This window comes from Leucopleurus acutus, assembly GCF_964270905.1.
Source record: "Leucopleurus acutus genome assembly, chromosome: 3".
Lineage (NCBI taxonomy): Eukaryota > Metazoa > Chordata > Mammalia > Artiodactyla > Delphinidae > Leucopleurus > Leucopleurus acutus.
Window position 1 is genome coordinate 79,768,506 of NC_139145.1, and position 20,182 is coordinate 79,788,687.

Below are 20,182 nucleotides of genomic sequence, written 5' to 3' on the forward strand. Positions count from 1 at the left end.
GCTTCTACCAATCCTGATGTATATACAACCTATATGCTTTTTCTCAGGTAAGCAAGCATTTTTCTTTACCTTTCAAAGTTAACTTCTTATTGAAGTATAGTATATGTATAGGAGTATATACACATCTTAATGTATAGCTATTTTCAGTTTTCTCTCATTCCTTCTCATTGTCTCAAAGAGAAAATCTCATATATTCTTAACTTTTCAACACTTGCTTATCTCCATTTTTAACAAAGAGTAAATAGCCCCCAAGCTAAGAGCCTTCAGCTGACAATAGTATTTCACAAAGATGCCCATGTAACCAGAATCCTGATAAAGAAATAAAATCTTTCCAGCAACCAGAAGTCTCCTGTGTGGCTTCTCCCCTACTACTCTCACAAAGGTACCACTATCATGTCCTCTAACTTCTTACACTAATTTAAGTGTAATTGTAACGCAAGTCCATGTACACTTATGTGTCAGGCTGCTTTTTCTCAACTTTATTTTTGTAGCATGCATCCATGATTGGTGTGTAGCTATGGTTCAATCTTTTTCATTGCTATGTAACATGCCATTATATTTATTAATCCATGCTACTGTTGATGGGCATCTGCTTTATTTTTCAGTTTGGAATTATTATGACTAGTTCTACTGCGAACATCCTGTGATGAACATATGTAAGCATTCTTTTTGAATATATACCTAGGAAGGTAGTACATAGGGTATTCATATGCTCAACTTTATTAAATTCTGCCACGTAGTTTTCCAAAATGATTGTACAAACTTATGCTTCTACCAGCAGATTATGAAAATTCCAATTGTTCTACTCCTCACCAACATTTGGATTTGTCAGTCTTTATATTCTAGCCCCTCTGATGGATTTATATTTGTGACTCATTATTTTAACTTACATTTCTAATGACTAAAGAAGGAGAACACATTCCATATGTTCATACATATCCCCTTTTATAATGTTCAAATCATCTGCCTATTTTTCTAATTATTTAATTTTCTATTTTTTTCTTATTCATTTGTAGGGCTTTTTTATATTCTTGATATTAGTCCTTTGTCAACTACATGCATTACGAGTATCTGATCATTGATTTCATTGTTGAAACACTGGATTTAGGAGTTCTGTGCTATAAATGTTTAACAACTGGCCCTTCAGGGGTAAAGAAAGCCTTGATTTATAGTGTTTATTGATTTCTGTGGTGTAAATACTCCTGCCATGGCCAATTCAAGGTAATAATCTGAGGTCACTGAACAAAAGTTTTAGGAACACAACATTATATAGTATTTCCACTACAGAAATACAAAAGATGGAAGTAACCTTGAGAACAGATAATAGTGAAATAATTACCAAGTGATATGTTTTGAGTAATTATCATCTTTATTTTAATATAATTTATTTAGGTTTTAGTTTATATAATTTGATTTTTAACAATGGCTGTGTTTACAAAACAAAAACAAACCAGAAAAGCAACAACAAAAAAGGGAATTTCCTGGTGGTCCAGTGGTTAGGACTCTGCACTTCCAATGCTGGGGACTGGATTCTATCCCTGGTCGGGAAACTAAGGTCCCACAGGCCACGCAGTGAGGCCAAAAAAAAACCCCAAAAAACAAAAAGGCTGTGTTTAACAGCCAGCTCACAAAATTCCTGAAAATTAGCTGTTGGCTCTCACAAGTTAGTACAAGCCAGATCCAGTACAACTCTGGAATCTAGTTACCCTGAAGCACACTTCCTATGAGATCTCTTAAGTAAGCAAGTACATCTTTTAATGATTATTGTATTAAATAATGTTTTATTGAAGCATGCCACACAACAGAAACATGCACATATATTACATGTACAGCTGAATGTACTATCACAAAGTAAATACATTCAGGTAACTAACTACCACCTTGACTGAGATATAGACCATTATCAGCCCTGGAAGTCTCTCACATATCCCCTCTCGTGCATTAACCCACAAAAGTAAACATGACTTTGATTCAGCATCATTGATTAGAGGGGTTTTGAACTTTGCATATGGAATTATACTTTTTTAATGTAGAAAAAAGTTACTGTCAAAACTTTACATCACGTTATATAGTTATATACATCACTAATACTGCACAACAACAAGGCAGGGTGTTCCCAAGTGTGTGACACACACAGTGGTGGTGATTTTAGTCAGTGTTACTGATGCATCATTCAATAGTGGCAAGAGAGTTACTCCTTTTTAATTCTTATATTTTTTAAGAATATCTAATTCTTTGTTATTCTCTAGGCTTCCATCAAAGACAAGTCTCAGCAAGGTACTATTAAGTCCTTAGCACCTCCCAAACCGCTGGAACTCAATTACATTGTTTTGTATTCGTTGATTTACATTTTTATTTATCGTCAATTCATGAAATACTAATTTCACATCTCTAGTACTAATATAAAATTTCCCTTTCAAATAAATGACCTGAAGTATAAAAGTGAGTCTATTTCATAAAATTTCTTATCTAGGAGTAGGATTTATACTTGTATATGTTAAACATTTTATTGGAAGTACACTATTAAAAATTTGAGAAACTCTGATTTTGAAATCTACTGTTTCATATAAGGGCGAAGGCACAGAATACCTACACTGAGGAAAGCCAGTAAGTGTCAACAGGGTGTTTTGACTCTGTAGAGTAAAATGCATTCAGAGAGGCTGTGAGGACAGAGAATTGGTGGAATTTCCATGTCAGGGACTTCACCATCACTCTCTAATGAAGTTTCCTTGAGGAAGTAGGTTTCGAAAGTGTCTGACAGATTTGGTGGCCCCGATATGTTCTAGAAAGATTTGCAAATGGAATGTTACCTGTCCACTGTTGCTGTCATTTGAAATATTTGACTAGGTTATATTTCCAATAAAATGTACAAAACTGTCTCATATTTTAAATGAAATTGAGTTGTCTGTAGTGAGGTGGATGGACCTAGAGTCTATCATACAGAGTGGAATAAGTCAGAAAGAAAAACAAATACCATATGCTAACACATATATATGGAATCTAAAAAAAAAAAAAAAAAAAGAAATGGTCATGAAGAACCTACAGGCAGGACGGGAAGGAATAAAGACGCAGACCCTTTGCAAATGAAGCAACTGACAAAGGATTAATTTCCAAAATTTACAAGCAGCTCATGCAGCTCAATAACAAAAAAACAAACAACCCATTCCAAAAATGGGCAGAAGACCTAAATAGACATTTCTCCAAAGAAGATATACAGATTGCCAACAAACACATAAAAGAATGCTCAACATCATTAATCATTAGAGAAAGGCAAATCAAAACTACAATGAGATACCATCTCACTCCAGTCAGAATGGCCATCATCAAAAAATCTAGAAACAATAAATGCTGGAGAGGGTGTGGACAAAAGGGAACACTCTTGCACTGCTGGTGGGAATGTGAATTGGTACAGCCACTATGGAGAACAGTATGGAGGTTCCTTAAAAATCTACAAATAGAACTACCATATGAACCAGCAATCCCACTACTGGGCATATACCCTGAGAAAACCATAATTCAAAAAAGTCATGTACCAAAATGTTCATTGCAGCTCTATTTACAATAGCCCGGAAATGGAAACAACCTAAGTGCCCATCTTCGGATGAATGGATAAAGAAGATGTGGCACATATATACAATGGAATATTACTCAGCCATAAAAAGAAATGAAATTGAGCTATTTGTAATGAGGTGGATAGACCTAGAGTCTGTCATACAGAGTGAAGTAAGTCAGAAAGAGAAAGACAAATACCATATGCTAACACATTTATATGGAATTTAAGAAAAAAAAATGTCATGAAGAACCTAGGGTTAAGACAGGAATAAAGCCACAGACCTACTAGAGAACGGACTTGAGCATATGGGGAGGGGGAAGGGTAAGCTGTGACAAAGCGAGAGAGAGGCATGGACATATATACACTACCAAACGTAAGGTAGATAGCTAGTGGGAAGCAGCCGCATAGCACAGGGAGATCAGCTCGGTGCTTTGTGACCGCCTGGAGGGGTGGGATAGGGAGGGTGGGAGGGAGGGAGACGCAAGAGGGAAGAGATATGGGAACATATGTATATGTATAACTGACTCACTTTGTTATAAAGCAGAAACTAACACACCATTGTAAAGCAATTATACCCCAATAAAGATGTTAAAAAAAAAAAAGAATTTGAGTTAGAAAAGAAAATGGGCAGAACTATTTTTCTTTTTTGTTGCTAACTCCAACTTTTGTGATTTATGAGTACATAAGACCAAAAAAAAAAAAAAAAGACACCGACCTACTAGAGAATGGACTTGAGGACACGGGGAGGGGGAAGGGTAAGCTGGGACAAAGTGAGAGAGTGGCATGGACATATATACACTACCAAATATAAAACCAGTAGCTAGTGGGAAGCAGCTGCATAGCACAGGGAGATCAGCTTGGTGCTTTGCGACCACCTAGAGGGGTGGGATAGGGAGGGTGGAGGGAGATGCAAGAGGGAGGAGATATGGGGACATATGTATATGTATAGCTGATTCACTTAGTTATAAAGCAGAAACTAACACACCATTGTAAAGCAATTACACTCCAATGAAGATGTTTAAAAAAATGTATGTGCAGTATGCTTTACTGAGCATATCTAATAAGTATGTGGAAAATATACTGGATTCGTTTCCACGAGAAACACACATGTCAGTTTGCCCAATCTGCACCATAATGCCGGCATAGGGATAGGAGTGGGACTGGGGGGGATGTGTGAACTGCCTGAACGTATAATTCCTCCCAGAATGAAATCCTCTGGTGCATCTGTTATGTATGTAGACTTTTTTTTTAAAATGTAGTTTAGTGTGAGCCAAGCAGGTGTGCAGTTCTCTCACCCATGAGATCACATAAAATGAAAAGTTCAGGACTGTCCACAAGCTCAGAACAGCAAGGATCAGGAAAGGTCCACCCCTTTGTTCACACCAACTGAGTTTCAAATCCATGGCTCTCATGGGGAATTTCTAAGTGGACTAGTGACCCTGGAACAGGACTGCACAATTTGGCAAAAGAGTTATTTCTTTTTTCTAGTATCTTGACATTGAGGTCCTATTCAGAGCAATGGTTTTGATTCTTGATGGTGAGATAAAAGCATAAGAAAGTGACTAACAGTCCCTTCCTCTGTGTGTGTGTGTGTGTGTGTGTGTGTGTGTATGACAGATGTGTGGGCTCAACCCAGCTTTGTTTAATGGAATGGTTTCATTTCCCCTCAAATATCCGTATTTCTCTCACTTTTCCATCTCACTTTCTGTTCTAAAATTCACACAGTACATTTTCACCAAAGCTAAGCTTTTGTCTCTCCTATTCCTTTCCTGTTTGGGTCTGTTCTCATCTCCCAGTCGGCAATTTGCTTATAAATTCAGTCAGTTCAACCAGCATAAACCCTTCCTCCCCAGGAGTACTGGAGTTTCAGGCCACTGGAGTATAGCAAGAAGAAACTACCCCTAAATTTTGAAATTTCACATTGCTTTTCCTATTTCAGTGGTTCCTCTTAGTATTCTCATATCAGAAGTGGAATTTCCAGAAAAACCATATAATAGAGAAGGGTATTTGTCTGTGTCCCTAAGGGCACATGTACAAGGAAAATGCATCTCAGACTACAAAATTAAAACCACCAGCCCTCACAGCACCCTTGCCATTATAGTGACCCACATAAGCAGTAGAAAGTAGCTACTAAGGGACTCAGGAGGTTTCTCTGAGAATACACAGGAAATCAGAGGTTTCCTTCTTTGTGCCTTAGCTCCACTCTCCTCTGTTTAGATGCCTTTCCAGGTTGTTATCTGCTAGATACATCCTTTACATGAAACGTCTTATTTCTGCTTATAAAGAAGAGAGCCGTCTAAATTGTTTTAATACATGACAGCTGTTAGATACAGAAATGCTTTGTGACCTCTTAAGCGTTAAACTCGATTGTTAAAGCAACAGTAGGAAACAGTAAAATTGGTTGTTCTGTTGCCCCGACTCAGCATGATCTACAGCTGGTGCGTCTTCCTAATAGCTATGTGTGGGACGATCAACACCCAGTTTGCTTTTATTTTGCAGTCACCATTGGCTCATTAGGCTTCCTGTATGGGAAGTAGAAGTCTCTGATTTACTGAGGCAGCATATAAGTAAACACCTTCCATTACAACAACTCCCAGCACACCTTCCAAACCTCTATAAAGGAATTCCTTAAGCAGTGACTCATACAGCCACATCTGGGGAAGACCTCAGTCAGACTTTCAGAGCACATAATCATCACAGGGCAAAGTCATTAGATAATTGGGATAGGAACTAGAGAGAAGGATGAGATTTCGTATTTTCATAGAAATTAAAAGGATGTACTGCTGTTTAAAACCAGGGCTAGTCTCCATCATATTTCCCAGACAATCAAGAATCAATAATCGATCTCTGGTATCTCAAAGAAGATCTGATGAAAAGAGAGCAGTGATCGCTAGTGATTCCAGGCTATTAGAGGTAATTTGTCCAGAGAAATATGTTCAAGAGGCACTCCTGATGCCTTCATAGCTGTAATTCTGGCTTCAGAATCAGTATTTCAAAGTTACAGACATATTAATGTCCCACTGTTGGAGATACGTCGAAAGAAAATGAAACTTCAGCAAGCATTCTCTCCTTCTGTCTCTCACTGTGCTGAGCATTCATTACCGAAAGTAAAAGAAAAAAAATAATAAAGCTAGGTAGCACATTTGATTATTATTTTGATTACATATCATCATGTCTATTTGGTACAATGTTCTTTAAACATTGATTTAACCATAGTCCCTACCCTTGGAGGATTAACAACTAAGGAACAGAGGGACATCCAAAAAAAAAAAAACAGCAGTAGAAATCAAGAGTGGAAGGGTTAAATATGGAACTCATTTTTAAATTGGGAGTTTGGGTTTAAAGGAAACTTTAAAAAAATAATTTAAACACCAAATGCTATTAGCTGTGTGTTAATTTTAATTCACATTTTAAGTATTTTTCTTTTATCTTATTTTATTCTTCCTTCTTAAACTGAGGTAGTAAGATTGACATCTAAACAAAAATAAATAGTCCAAACTAATATGGACTTTAAACTCGGATATGAATAGGAGAAACTTAGAGAAGAGCAACAAAAAAAGCAAACATTTCACATAGGTGAGAAAGCAAAGTTCCATAAGAAATGAGGAGAAGACCTATCAAGACATTAAAAAGTGATTTAATGCTTATGTTTTTACTTTTCTTCATTGGAGGTTGGAATGAGTCCTAATGATGGGAGAGATACAGAGACAGAGGAAGAGGAAGAAAGAGGGTGGGGTGGAGAGAATGTTGGCAAAACAAACAAGTTAAAATGTCAAGATTTAGACAGAAGAGTCGGGAAAGGAAAAAAAGGAGAGTGCATTGCATCTTAAATCAGACAGCTGCTGGATACTGGAGCTAGCTCTTCAAAAAGAGCTCAGGGAAAATAACTGAAGCCAGAAGACAAAGTGCCTTTCGGATCTTGCCTAGCTGCTGTTACTGTGTAGCACTTTGGAAGAAAAATACTGTGTAAGTTTACTAAATAAATAAAGCTTTGGCAATGTATTTATTTACTGATTTTTTTCCTTTTTAAAAAAATTTTTTCTTGGATTACAGCTGATTTCCAATGTTGTGTTAGTTTCAGGTGTACAGTAAAGTGAATCAGTTATACGTATACCTATGTCCACTCTTTTTTAGATCCTTTTCCCATATAGGTCATTACAGAGTATTGAGTAGAGTTCCCTGTGCTATACAGTAGGTCCTTATTAATTATCCATTTTTTATATAGTAGTATGTAAATGTCAATCCCAATCTCCCAATTTATCCCACCCACCTCTTTCCTGCCTGGTAACCATAAGTTTGTTTCCTACATCTGTGACTCTATTTCTGTTTTGTAAATAAGTTCATTTGTGTCATTTTTTAGATTCCACATATAAGCAGTATCATATGGTATTTGTCTTTGTCTGACTTAACTTCGCTCCGTATGACAATCACTAGGTCCATCCATGTTGCTGCAAAAGGCATTATTTCATTCTCTTTTTATGACTGAGGAATGTTCCATTGTATATAGATACCACATCTTCTTTATCCACTCTTTATCAATGGACATTTAGGTTGCTTCCATGTCTTGGCTATTGTATAAAGTGTTGCAATGAACATTGGGGTGCATGTATCTTTTTGAATTATGGTTTTTCCAGATATAAGCCCAGGAGTGGGATTGCTGGATCATATGGTAATTCTATATTTAGTTTTTTAAGGAAACTCCATATTGTTCTTCATAACGGTTGTATCAATTTACATTCCCACCAACAGTGTAGGAGGGTTCCCTTTCTGCACACCCTCTCCAGCATTTATTGTGTGTAGATTTTTCATGATGGCCATTCTGACCTGTGTGATTTGATAACGTCACTGCAGTTTTGATTTGCATTTCTGTAATAATGTTGAGCATCTTTACATGTGCTTTTTGGCCATCTGTGTGTCTTCTTTGGAGAAATGTCGGCTTAGATCTTCTGCCCATTTTTTGACTGGGTTGTTTGTTTATTTTTTTGATATTGAGATAAATGACCTGTTTGTATATTTTGGAGATTAATCCCTTGTTGGTCCCTTCGTTTGCAAATACTTCTCCCATTGTGAGGGTTGTCTTTTTGTTTTGTTTATGGTTTCCTTTTCTGTGAAAAAGCTTTTAAGTTTAATTAGGTCCCATTTGTATATTTTTTGTTTTTATTTTCATTACTCTAGGTGGATCAAAAAAGATTTTGCTGCGATTTATGTCAGAAAGTGTTCTGCCTATTTTCCTCCAAGAGATTTTTTTAAATACCTTTATTGGAGTATAATGCTTTACAATGGTGTGTTAGTTTCTGCTTTATAACAAAGTGAATTAGTTATACATATATCCACATATCTCCCCCCTCTTGCATTTCCCTCCCACCCTCCCTACCCCACCCCTCTAGCTAGTCACAAAGCACCGAGCTGATCTCCCTGTGCTATGTGGCTGCTTCCCACTACCTGTCTATTTTACATTTGATAGTGTATATATTTCCACGCCACTCTCTCACTTCGTCCCAGCCTCCTCTTCCCACTCCCTGTGTCCTTGTCCTCAAGTCCATTCTCTATACCTGCATCTTTATTTTTGACCTCCCACTAGGTTTTTCAGAACCTTTTTTTTTTTTTTTTTTAGATTCCATATATATGTGTTAGCATATGGTATTTCTTTTTCTCTTCCTGACTTACTTTACTCTGTATGACAGATGCTAGGTCCATCCACCTCACCACAAATAACTCAATTTCATTTCTTTTTATGGATGAGTAATATTCCATTGCATATATGTGCCACATCTTCTTTTTCCATTCATCTGTTGATGGACACTTAGGTTGCTTCCATGTCCTGACTATTCTAAATAGAGCTGCCATGAACATTGTGGTACATGACTCTTTTTGAATTATGGTTTTCTCAGGGTATATGCCCAGTAGTGGGATTGCCGGGTCATATGGTAGTTCCATTTTTAGTTTTTTAAGGAAACTCCATACTGTCCTCCATAGTGGCTGTATCAATTTATATTCCCACCAACAGTGCAAGAGGGTTCCCTTTTGTCCACACCCTCTCCAGCATTTATTGTTTGTAGATTTTTTGACGATGGCCATTCTGACTGGTGTGAGGTGATACCTCCTTGTACTTTTGATTTGCATTTCTCTAATGATTAGTGATGTTGAGAATCCTTTCATGCGTTTGTTGGCAGTCTGTATAACTTCTTTGGAAAAATGTCTATTTAGGTCTTCTCCCTATTTTTGGATTGGGTTATTTGTTTCTTTGATACTGAGCAGCATGAGCTGCTTGTAAGTTTTGGAGATTAATCCTTTGTCAGTTGCTTCATTTGCAAATACTTTCTCCCTTTCTGAGGGTCGTCTTTTGGTCTTGTTTATGTTTCCTTTGCTGTGCAAAAGCTCTGAAGTTTCATTAGGTCCCATTTGTTTATTTTTATTTCCATTTCTCTAGAAGGTGGGTCAAAAAGGATCTTGTTGTGATTTATGTCACCGAATGTTCCGAATGTTTATGTCACCGAATGTTCTGCCTATGTTTCCTCTAAGGTTTTATAGTGCCTGGCCTTACATTTAGGCCTTTATTCCATTTTGACTTTATTTTTGTATATGGTGTCAGGGAGTGTTCTAATTTAGTTATTTTACATATAGCTGTCCAGTTTTCCAAGCACCATTTATTGAAGAGGCTGTCTTTTCTCCACTGTATATTCTTGCCTCCTTATCAAAAATAAGGTGAGCATATATGCGTGGTTTTATCTCTGGGCTTTCTATCCTGTTCCATTGATCTATATTTCTGTTTTTTGTGCCAGTATCATACTCTCTTGATTATTGTAGCTTTGCAGTATAGTCTGAAGCCAGGGAGTCTGATTCCTCCAGCTTGATTTTTCTTTCTCAAGATTGCTTTAGCTATTCTTTTGTGTCTCCATACAAAGTGTGAAATTTCTTGTTCTGGTTCTGTGCAAAATGCCAGTGGTAGTTTCATAGGGACTGCATTGAATCTGTAGATTGCTTTGGGTAGTATAGTCATTTTCACAATGTTGATTCTTCCAATCCAAGAACATGGTATATATCTCCATCTGTTTGTCTCACCTTTAATTTCTTTTATCGGTGCCTTATAGCTTTCTGCATACAGGTCTTTTGTTTCCTTAGGTAGGTTTACTCCTAGGTATTTTATTCTTTTTGTTGCAAAGGTAAATGGGAGTGTTTCCTTAATTTCTCTTTCAGATTTTTCATCATTAGTGCATAGGAATGCAAGAGATTTCTGTGCATTCATTTTGTATCCTGCTACTTTACCAAATTCATTGATTAGCTCTAGTAGTTTTCTGGTAGCATCTTTAGGATTCTCTATGTATAGTATCATGTCATCTGGAAACAGTGACAGTTTTACTTCTTCTTTTCTGATTTGGATTCCTTTTATTTCTTTTTCTTCTCTGATTGCTGTGGCTAAAACTTACAAAACTAAGTTGAATAATAGTGGTGAGTGTGGACAACCTTGTCTTGTTCCTTATCTTAGAGGAAATGGTTTCAGTTTTTCAACATTGAGAACAATGTTGGCTATGGGTTTGTCATATATGGCCTTTATTATGTTGAGGTAAGTTCCTTCTATGCCTACTTTCTGGAGGCTTTTTATCATAAATGAGTGTTGAATTTTGTCAGAAGCTTTTTCTGCATCTATTGAGATGATCATATGGTTTTTTCCTCAGTTTGTTAATATGGTGTATCATATTAATGGATTTGTGTATATTGAAGAATCCCTGCATTTCTGGGATAAACTCCACTTGATCATGGTGTATGATGCCTTTAATGTGCTGTTTGATTCTGTTTGCAAATATTTTGTTGAGGATTCTTGTATCTATGTTCATCAGTGATACTGGCCTGTAGATTTCTTTCTTACTGACACCTTTGTCTGGTTTTGGTAACAGGGTGATTGTAGCCTTGTAGAATGAGTTTGGGAGTGTTCCTCCCTCTGCTATATTTTGGAAGAGTTTGAGAAGGATAGGTGTTAGCTCTTCTCTAAATATTTCATAGAATTCGCCTGGGAAGCCATCTGGTCTGGGGCTTTTGTGTGTTGGAAGATTTTTAATCACAGTCTCTATTTCAGTGCTTGTGACTGGTCTGTTTATATTTTCTGTTTCTTCCTGGTTCAGTCTTGGAAGGTTGTGCTTTTCTAAGAATTTGTCCATTTCTTCCAGGTTGTCCATTTTATTGGCATATAGCTGCTTGTAGTAATATCTCATGATCCTTTGTATTTCTGCAGTGTCAGTTGTTACTTCTTTTTTATTTCTAATTCTACTGATTTGAGTCTTCTCCCTTTTTTTCATGATGAGTCTGGCTAATGGCTTATCAATTTTGTTTATCTTCTCAGAGAACCAGCTTTTAGTTTTATTGATCTTTGCTATTGGTTCCTTCATTTCTTTTTCATTTTATTCTGATCTGATCTTTATGGTTTCATTCCTTCTACTAACTTTGGGGGTTTCTGTCCTTCTTTCTCTAATTGCTTTAGGTGAAAGGTTGTTTATTTCAGATGTTTCTTGTTTCTTGAGGTCGGATTGTTTTGCTATAAACTTCCCTCTTAAAAGTGCTTTGGCTGCATCCCATAGGATTTGGGTTGCGACATATATATATATATATATATATATATATATATATCTTCTTTTTTTTTTTTTTTTTTTTTTTTGCGGTACGTGGGCCTCTCACTGTTGTGGCCTCTCCCATTGCAGAGCACAGGCTCCAGATGCGCAGGCCCAGCGGCCATGGCCCACGGGCCCAGCCGCTCCGCGGCATGTCGGGTCTTCCCAGACCAGGGCACGAACCCACAGGCAGGACTCTCAAACACTGCGGCAGGCGGACTCTCCAACACTGCGCCACCAGGGAAGCCCTGGGTCGTCATATTTTCACTGTCATTTGTTTCTAGGTATGTTTTGATTTCCTCTTTGATTTCTTCAGTGATCTCTTGGTTATTTAGTAGTGTACTGTTTAGACTCCATGTGTTTGTAATTTTTACAGACTTTTTTTCCTGTAACTAACATGTAGTCACAGAGCATTGTGGTCAGAAAAGATACTTGATACGATTTCAGTTTCCTTAAATTTACCAAGGCTTGATTTGTGACCCAAGATATGATCTATCCTGGAGAAAGTTCCATGAGCACTTGAGAATGTTCCATGAGCACTTGAGAAGAAAGTGTATATATTGTTTTTGGATGGAATGTCCTAAAAATATCAATTAGGTCCATCTTGCTTAATGTATTAATGTTTTCCTTATTCATTTGCATTTTGGATGATCTGTGCATTGGTGAAACTGGGGTATTAAAGTCCCCTACTATGATTGTGTTACTGTCGATTTCCCCTTTTATGGCTGTTAGCATTTGCCTTATGTATTAAGGTGCTCCTATGTTGGGTGCATAAATATTTACAATTGTTATATCTTCTTCTTGGAATGATCCCTTGATCATTATGTAGTGTCCTTCTTTGTCTCTTCTAATAGTCTTTATTTTAGAGTCTATTTTGTCTGATATGAGAATTGCTACTCCATCTTTCTTTTGATTTCTATTTGCATGGAATATCTTTTTCCATCCCCTCACTTTCACTGTGTATGTGTCCCTAGGTCTGAAGTGGGTCTCTTGTAGACAGCATATATACAGGTCTTGTTTTTGTATCCATTCAGCCAGTCTATGTCTTTTGGTTGGAGCATTTAGTCCATTTACATTTAAGGTAGTTATTGATTTGTATGTTCCTATTATCATTTTCTTAACCGTTTTGCGTTTGTTATTGTAGGTCTTTTCCTTCTCTTGAGTTTCCTGCCTAGAGAACTTCCTTTAGCATTTGTTGTAAAGCTGGTTTGGTGGTGCTGAATTCTCTTAGCTTTTGCTTGTCTGTAAAGGTTTTAATTTCTCCATTGAATCTGAATGAGATCCGTGCTGGGTAGACTAATCTTGGTTGTAGGTTTTTCTTTTTCATCACTTTAAATATGTCCTGCCACTCCATTCTGGCTTGCAGAGTTTCTGCTGAAAGATCAGCTGTTAACTTTATGGGGATTCGCTTGTATGTTATTTGTTTTTATTCCCTTGCTGTGTTTTATATTTTTTCTTTGTATTTAATTTTTGATAGTTTGATTAATATGTGTCTTGGCATGTTTCTCCTTGGATATATCCTGTATGGGACTCTCTGCACTTCCTGGACTTGATTGACTATTTCATTTCCCATATTAGGGAAGTTTTCCACTATAATCTCTTCAAATATTTTCTCAGTCCCTTTCTTTTTCTCTTCTTCTTCTGGGACCCCTATAATTCGAATGTTGGTGTATTTAATGTTGTCCCAGATGTCTCTGAGACTGTCCTCAATTCTTTTCATTCTTTTCTCTTTATTCTGCTTTGAGGTTCTCATTTCCACTATTTTATCTTCCAGGTCACTCATCAGTTCTTCTGCCTCAGTTATTCTGCTATTGATTACTTCTAGAAAAATTTTAATTTCATTTATTGTGTTGTTCATCATTGTTTGTTTGCTCTTATTTCCCTAGGTCCTTGTTAAATGTTTCTTGTATTTTCTCCATTCTATTTCCAAGATTTTGGATCATCTTTACTATCATTACTCTGAATTCTTTTGCAGGTAGACTGCCTATTTCCTCTTCATTTGTTTGGTATGCTGGGTTTTTTGCCTTGCTCCTTCATCAGCTTTGTTTTTCTCTCTCTTCTTATTTTGCTTAACTTACTGTGTTTTTGGTTTCCTTTTTACAGGCTGCAGGTTCATAGTTCCTGTCATTTTTGGTGTCTGCCCCCAGCGGCTAAGTTTTGTTCAGTTGGTTGTGTAGGCTCCCTGGTGGAGGGGCCTTGTGCCTGTGTTCTGGTAGATGAGGCTGGATCTTGTCTTTCTGGTGGGCAGGACTGTGTCCAGCGGTATGTTTTGAGATGTCTGTGACCTTATTATGATTTTAGGCAGCCTCTCTGCTAATGGGTGGGGTTGTATTTTGTCTTGCTAGTTGTTTGGAATAGGGTGTGCAGCACTGTAGCTTGCTGCTTGTTGAGTGGAGCTGGGTCTTAACACTGAGATGTAGTTCCCTGGGACAGCTTTTGCTGTTTGATATTGAGTGGAGCCAGGAGGTCTCTGGTGTACCAATGTCCTGAACTCAGCTCTCCCATCTCAGAGGCACAGGCCTGATACTTGGCCGGAGTTCCAAGACCCTGTCAGCCACAGGGCTCAGAAGAAAGGTGAGAAATGAAAGAATAAATGAAATAAAATAAAATAAAGTTATTAAAATAAAAAAAATTAAAATATTATTAAAGATTTAAAATTAATATAAAAAAAGAAGGAAAGAAAGAAGAGAGCAACCAAACCAAAAAACAAATCCACCAATGATAACAAGTGCTGAAAACTATACAAAAAAAAAAAAAAAAAAAAGGACAGACAGAACCCTAGGACAAATGGTAAAGGAAAGCTATACAGACAAAATCTCACAATGAAGCCAACACATGCACACTCTCTTCTCTTCTCTTCTCCAGCTCCTGTGGTTCAGCTTTGTATTTGGCCCTGCCTCTGCGTGTAGATCTCTTGAGAGCATCTGTTCTTCATTCAGACACGACGGGGTTAAAGTAGCAGCTGATTAGGGGGCTCTGGCTCACTCATTTCAGGGTGAGGGAGGGGTACGGAATGTGAGGCGAGCCTGCAGTGGCAGAGGCCAGCGTGACATTGCACCAGCCTGAGGTACACCGTATGTTCTCCCGGGGAAGCTGTCGCTGAGTCACGGGACCCTGGCCTTGACAGGTTGCACAGGCTCCCGGGAGGGGATGTGTGGATAGTGACCTGTGCTTGCACACAGGCTTCTTAGTGGCTGCAGGAGCAGCCTTAGCATTTCATGCCCGTCTCTGGGGTCTGCACTAATAGCCAACGCTTACGCCCATCTCTGGAGCTCGTTTAGGTGGTGCTCTGAATCCCCTCTCCTCGCACACCTCAAAACAATGGTCTCTTGCCTTTTAGGCAGTTCCAGACTTTTTCCCAGACTCCCTCCCGGCTAGCTGTGGCGCAGTAGCCCCCTTCAGGCTGTGTTCATGCAGCCAACCCCAGTCCTCTCCCTGGGATCTGACCTCAGAAGCCCGAGCCTCAGCTCCCAGCTCCCACCCCTGCCTGAGGAGGGAGCAGACAAGCCTCTCAGGCTGGTGAGTGCTGGTTGGCAGCGATCCTCTGTGCGGGAATCTCTCCAGTTTGCCCTCCACACCCCTGTTGCTATGCTCTCCTTCATGGGTTTGAAGCTTCCCCACCCCTGCGACCCCTCTTCTCCGCCAGTGAAGGGGCTTCCTAGTGTGTGGAAACTTTTCCCCCTTCACAGCTCCCTCCCAGAGGGGCAGGTCCTGTCCCTATGCTTTTGTCTCTGTTTTTTCTTTTTTCTTTTGCACTGCCCATGTACGTGGGGGAGTTTCTTGCCTTTTGGGAGGTCTGAGGTCTCCTGCCAGTGCTCAATAGGTGTTCTGTAGAAGTTGTTCCACATGTAGATGTATTTCTGATGTATGTGTGGGGAGGAAGGTGATCGCCACCTCTTATTCCTCCGCCATCTTGAAGGTCTCCCTGGCAATGTACTTAAATTGTGTTGAAAACCAAAGCACTTCAGGGTGCCGAGTAGTATTAAATCAATAAAGTGAACTTTACTACCTGTAAATATATTCTATTCACATAGGTCATTACCCAGACTTCACAATGATATTCTGATTAATAGTGCATGGAGTAGATCTCCCAGATGCCAGCCAGATGTTCAGAGAAAACTAATGTTGTTTGACTTAAGGAGAAAAGAATAAATCATATGTCCTCTGACATACGTAATGGAACAAATGGAAAACATCCCATGTGAGTTCCATACTTATTTCATCATTCTACTTAAAGATGAGAAAGAAAATCCTATATAATTTCTAGGCCAACATAAAAATAAAGGAGAAAAAAAATACCATTTAAATATAGTCGATGAGCATAAATGATTAAACATACCTGTTATACTTTAACAATAATGTTTTTGGTTTTTGTTAATACTGTCATTCTAAAAGATGATCAACGATATTTTGCAACCCACCACTGTTTGAAGACAACTCCAAAAGTGTAAAGTAGCAGATTGGTAATAATATGAGGAAAAATTCAGTCCCCAGTGAAACAAACTTACGGATCCAGATATGAAGGAATGTTTTCCAAATTTCGAATTACCAGAGGTTTTAAGGATCATCAGACACTGAGTATAGAAACACAGTGCATCTAAAGATATACTTGTAATATTAAAAAGTAGCATTTTTTCCTTTTGCTTAGTTACTGCAAATGATTAAAAACCAAGATGTGTCCTTTTCAAAATAAATCTATCAATCTCTACTTTGATAGACTTGTCTGATGCTATGATCTTTTATAGTTATTACATTATAACAAACAGAGAGTTGACCTATGAACAACTTGGGGGTTAAGGGCACTGCCCATCTGCACAGTTGAAAATCCACATATAACTTGCAGTCAGCCCACCATATTCCAGATTCCTCCTTATATGCGGTTCCTCATCCATGAATTCAACCAGCCTGCATCATGTATTAGTGTAGTATTTATTACTGAAACAAAAAATCCAAGTATAAGTGGACCCACACAGTTCAAACCTGTGTGGTTCAAGGATCAACTGCAGTTAAAAAGCCAACATTAAAAAAAAAAAAAAAGAAATGGGAAAGATAGGATAAAATACTCTTAAAGAAAAGAGAAAGGAAATCCAGTGGTGGGCTAGGAAATTTTTAACAAATGGCCACCAGAAAAAAAGAGGCTTGATTCATAGTATGTGCCAATCACCATGGTGTAAATACTCCCACCATGGTCAATTTCATGCTGCTAACATGATGTCAATGAACACAGAGTGGGGGAAAGAAGATGTGCTCCCATGAGCTCTAGCTCTGACATACTACTGAAGAACCATCCTATTTGCTCATGGAGTGGAGCTAACAATCTCTTGTTAATGGCCAAGATTTCTTCTAAGCCAGGTTGGCAGACAGCAGGGTGGGTAGCTGGCTGGGGCATATTTGTATAATACACTGTGGTTTGGTTGATTCTGCAACAGGGAATGTTGTAGAGTGTAGTATTGCTGCTATTGTGATGAGAAAATGTGTTATGGTATGCTAAAGAAAAATGAAAGGGTGAATAAAGACAGGCCTCAATAATGGAAAATGTCTGTCATCTGACCAGTGGATTGAATTTAGTTGTGAGTTATAAGGTTTGCGCTAAATTGATCAGGACCTACCATCCATGTTTTGAACCTACATTTCCACAGCTTCTCTTACTTTTCTCTCTTTCTTTCTTTCTTTTTTTACAAAAAATAATGTAAGGTGGTCTATTTTTCTACTATTATATGTAGACAGATTTCACTGAGTGAGATATAAAACATTCTGTTCTACTCTATTTTATACTATGCTGTGCTATGCTACTTTATATGTATTTATCATGACCCTAATATGTGCCTAAATTCTTCTAACCAGTATGGTGGATGAAAATAAATATAGGATACTGTCCTGTTCCTCTAAAAACTTAGAATCTAAATTATTATATAGTGTATAGCAACAAGAAACAGATCAGGTACAGACCAAGAATTTGGAATGAGACTCCAAAAAAAGAATAAATGACTATTTTGTATCCTAAAGTATAAGTAGATAATACTTTTATATATTAGAGCACAGAGACCAACCACATCCCTAGGAGTTTTGTCAAGCAGTTTTCATTTAAGTTTAAAATATTATATAAGGTTTAATCTATTAAGTGAAACTACTGTATCTTATTCCTGTGTTCTTCATTATACCTATATGCTCAACAAACACATAGGTCATGAACTGAAATACAATATTCACGAATTAGAAAATTCCGATAATTTTTAAAATGATATATCTACTTATATTATTAAACTTAGTATTAAACTAAGTCTTAGAAAATACAAACTTTTCTCAGTTGCATATATTGACAAACTTGGAAGTTAGGCTTTCAATAACTGAGAAACAAATATGGCTTGACCTCCAGTGATATCTTTTGACAGGTATCAAGGCTTTTTAGCATCAAGTTAGACTGGATAGGTAAAAGAGAGGAAACAAGTGTAATATCTGGGATAGTCATCATTTGCTCTAACTTTAGTTTCTCTTTTTTTTTTTTTTTTTTTTTTTTTTTTTGCGGTACGTGGGCCTCTCACTGTTGTGGCCTCTCCCGTTGCGGTGGCCTCTCCCGTTGCGGAGCACAGGCTCCGGACGCACAGGCTCAGCGGCCATGGCTCACGGTCCCAGCCGCTCCGCGGCATGTGGGATCCTCCCGGACCGGGGCACGAACCCGTGCCCCCTGCATCGGCAGGCGTACTCTCAACCACTGCGCCACCAGGGAAGCCCTAACTTTAGTTTCTCTTGCATGAACTCCTTAAGCTCTGAGCCCCTTTTCTTCCTTGAGATATATAACATTTCATAACACTATATGAATTACAAATCAAGATGTACTGTAGAAATGACATAGTATTGATTTCCTAAGATGAGAAGCATCAATCTCACTCACAATGACTTTCAGAAATACCCTGATTCTTTTATTTCTGGCCAGTTGAAATGTGAATGAGCTTGTGTCACGACCTCTCTTTATAAACGTTTGTATATTTTTCCTCACAATACACCGGTATTCCTTGCTTTAACCCACCTCACCACAAGACACTGCATTATTATGGTATTTCTTTTAGCTGCCTTTAAGATTCTTGTTGGCTCATGAGTCAATGTTCTTTGCCAAGAAGTATAATAAATTCTACAATGAGGGTATCTAGCTATGATATACATACTTGACATAATACTACTTGTGAATTTTATTTTCATAATAACAAATTAATCTGCAGTATTAAATGATGAAGATACAGGTCAACAGTGAACAAGGGTACTGTGTTCAGAACGTCACGAGCGTATGGCTCTTGTGACTAAAATATAATGCTTTGCGTTGGAAAGTTCCATTGAGAACGTCGTGAAGGACATATGCACATACATCTTTTTAAATATTTGGGGAAGACCTTAGATAGCAACTGCTTCAAAGCACTCATTTTTAAGTGATAGATTTAAGGTTTTGTCCCTCAGTCATGTAGTCAAGGCAGAGGCCTCCAGTCTTGTTCTCTGAACCACTGTAACTCCCTCTCTTGGCATTGTATGAGGAGCTATGTGGGATTCAGTCTTTACCTGGGCTCCCTGAGGGGACCAAGGACCTCTTTGCTCACTTCATTCAGCAATTTTATGACTACAGAGTTCATCTGTGCAGACCCAGTGCTTCTTAGAATGGAAAACAGAAATACCAGTGGGACTTTTCACTCCCCTGGGCTCACTCTTCTGTTCCTTTCAGACTTGATAAGGATCCCATCTGTTAACTTTGGAACTGTAGTGTACAAGTTTTCAGAAGTGACATTGCTGACACTTTGTGCCTCTAATATTCTTCTGTGAGCATAAAAAGGAAGAGGAACAACTTGTCACTTCCAGTTACATCTTGACAAGGAAAAACAACCATAGGGCACATCCTTCCAACTGAGTTTCTCTTAATGAACTTTTCTAATAAAAAACAATTGTAAAGCATAAATAGTTAGTACTTTTAGAGAATATGTCTAATTTGACCGTCAAATTGGTTTCTTCCTCACACAAATGAATTGAGATTATCAAGGGGCAA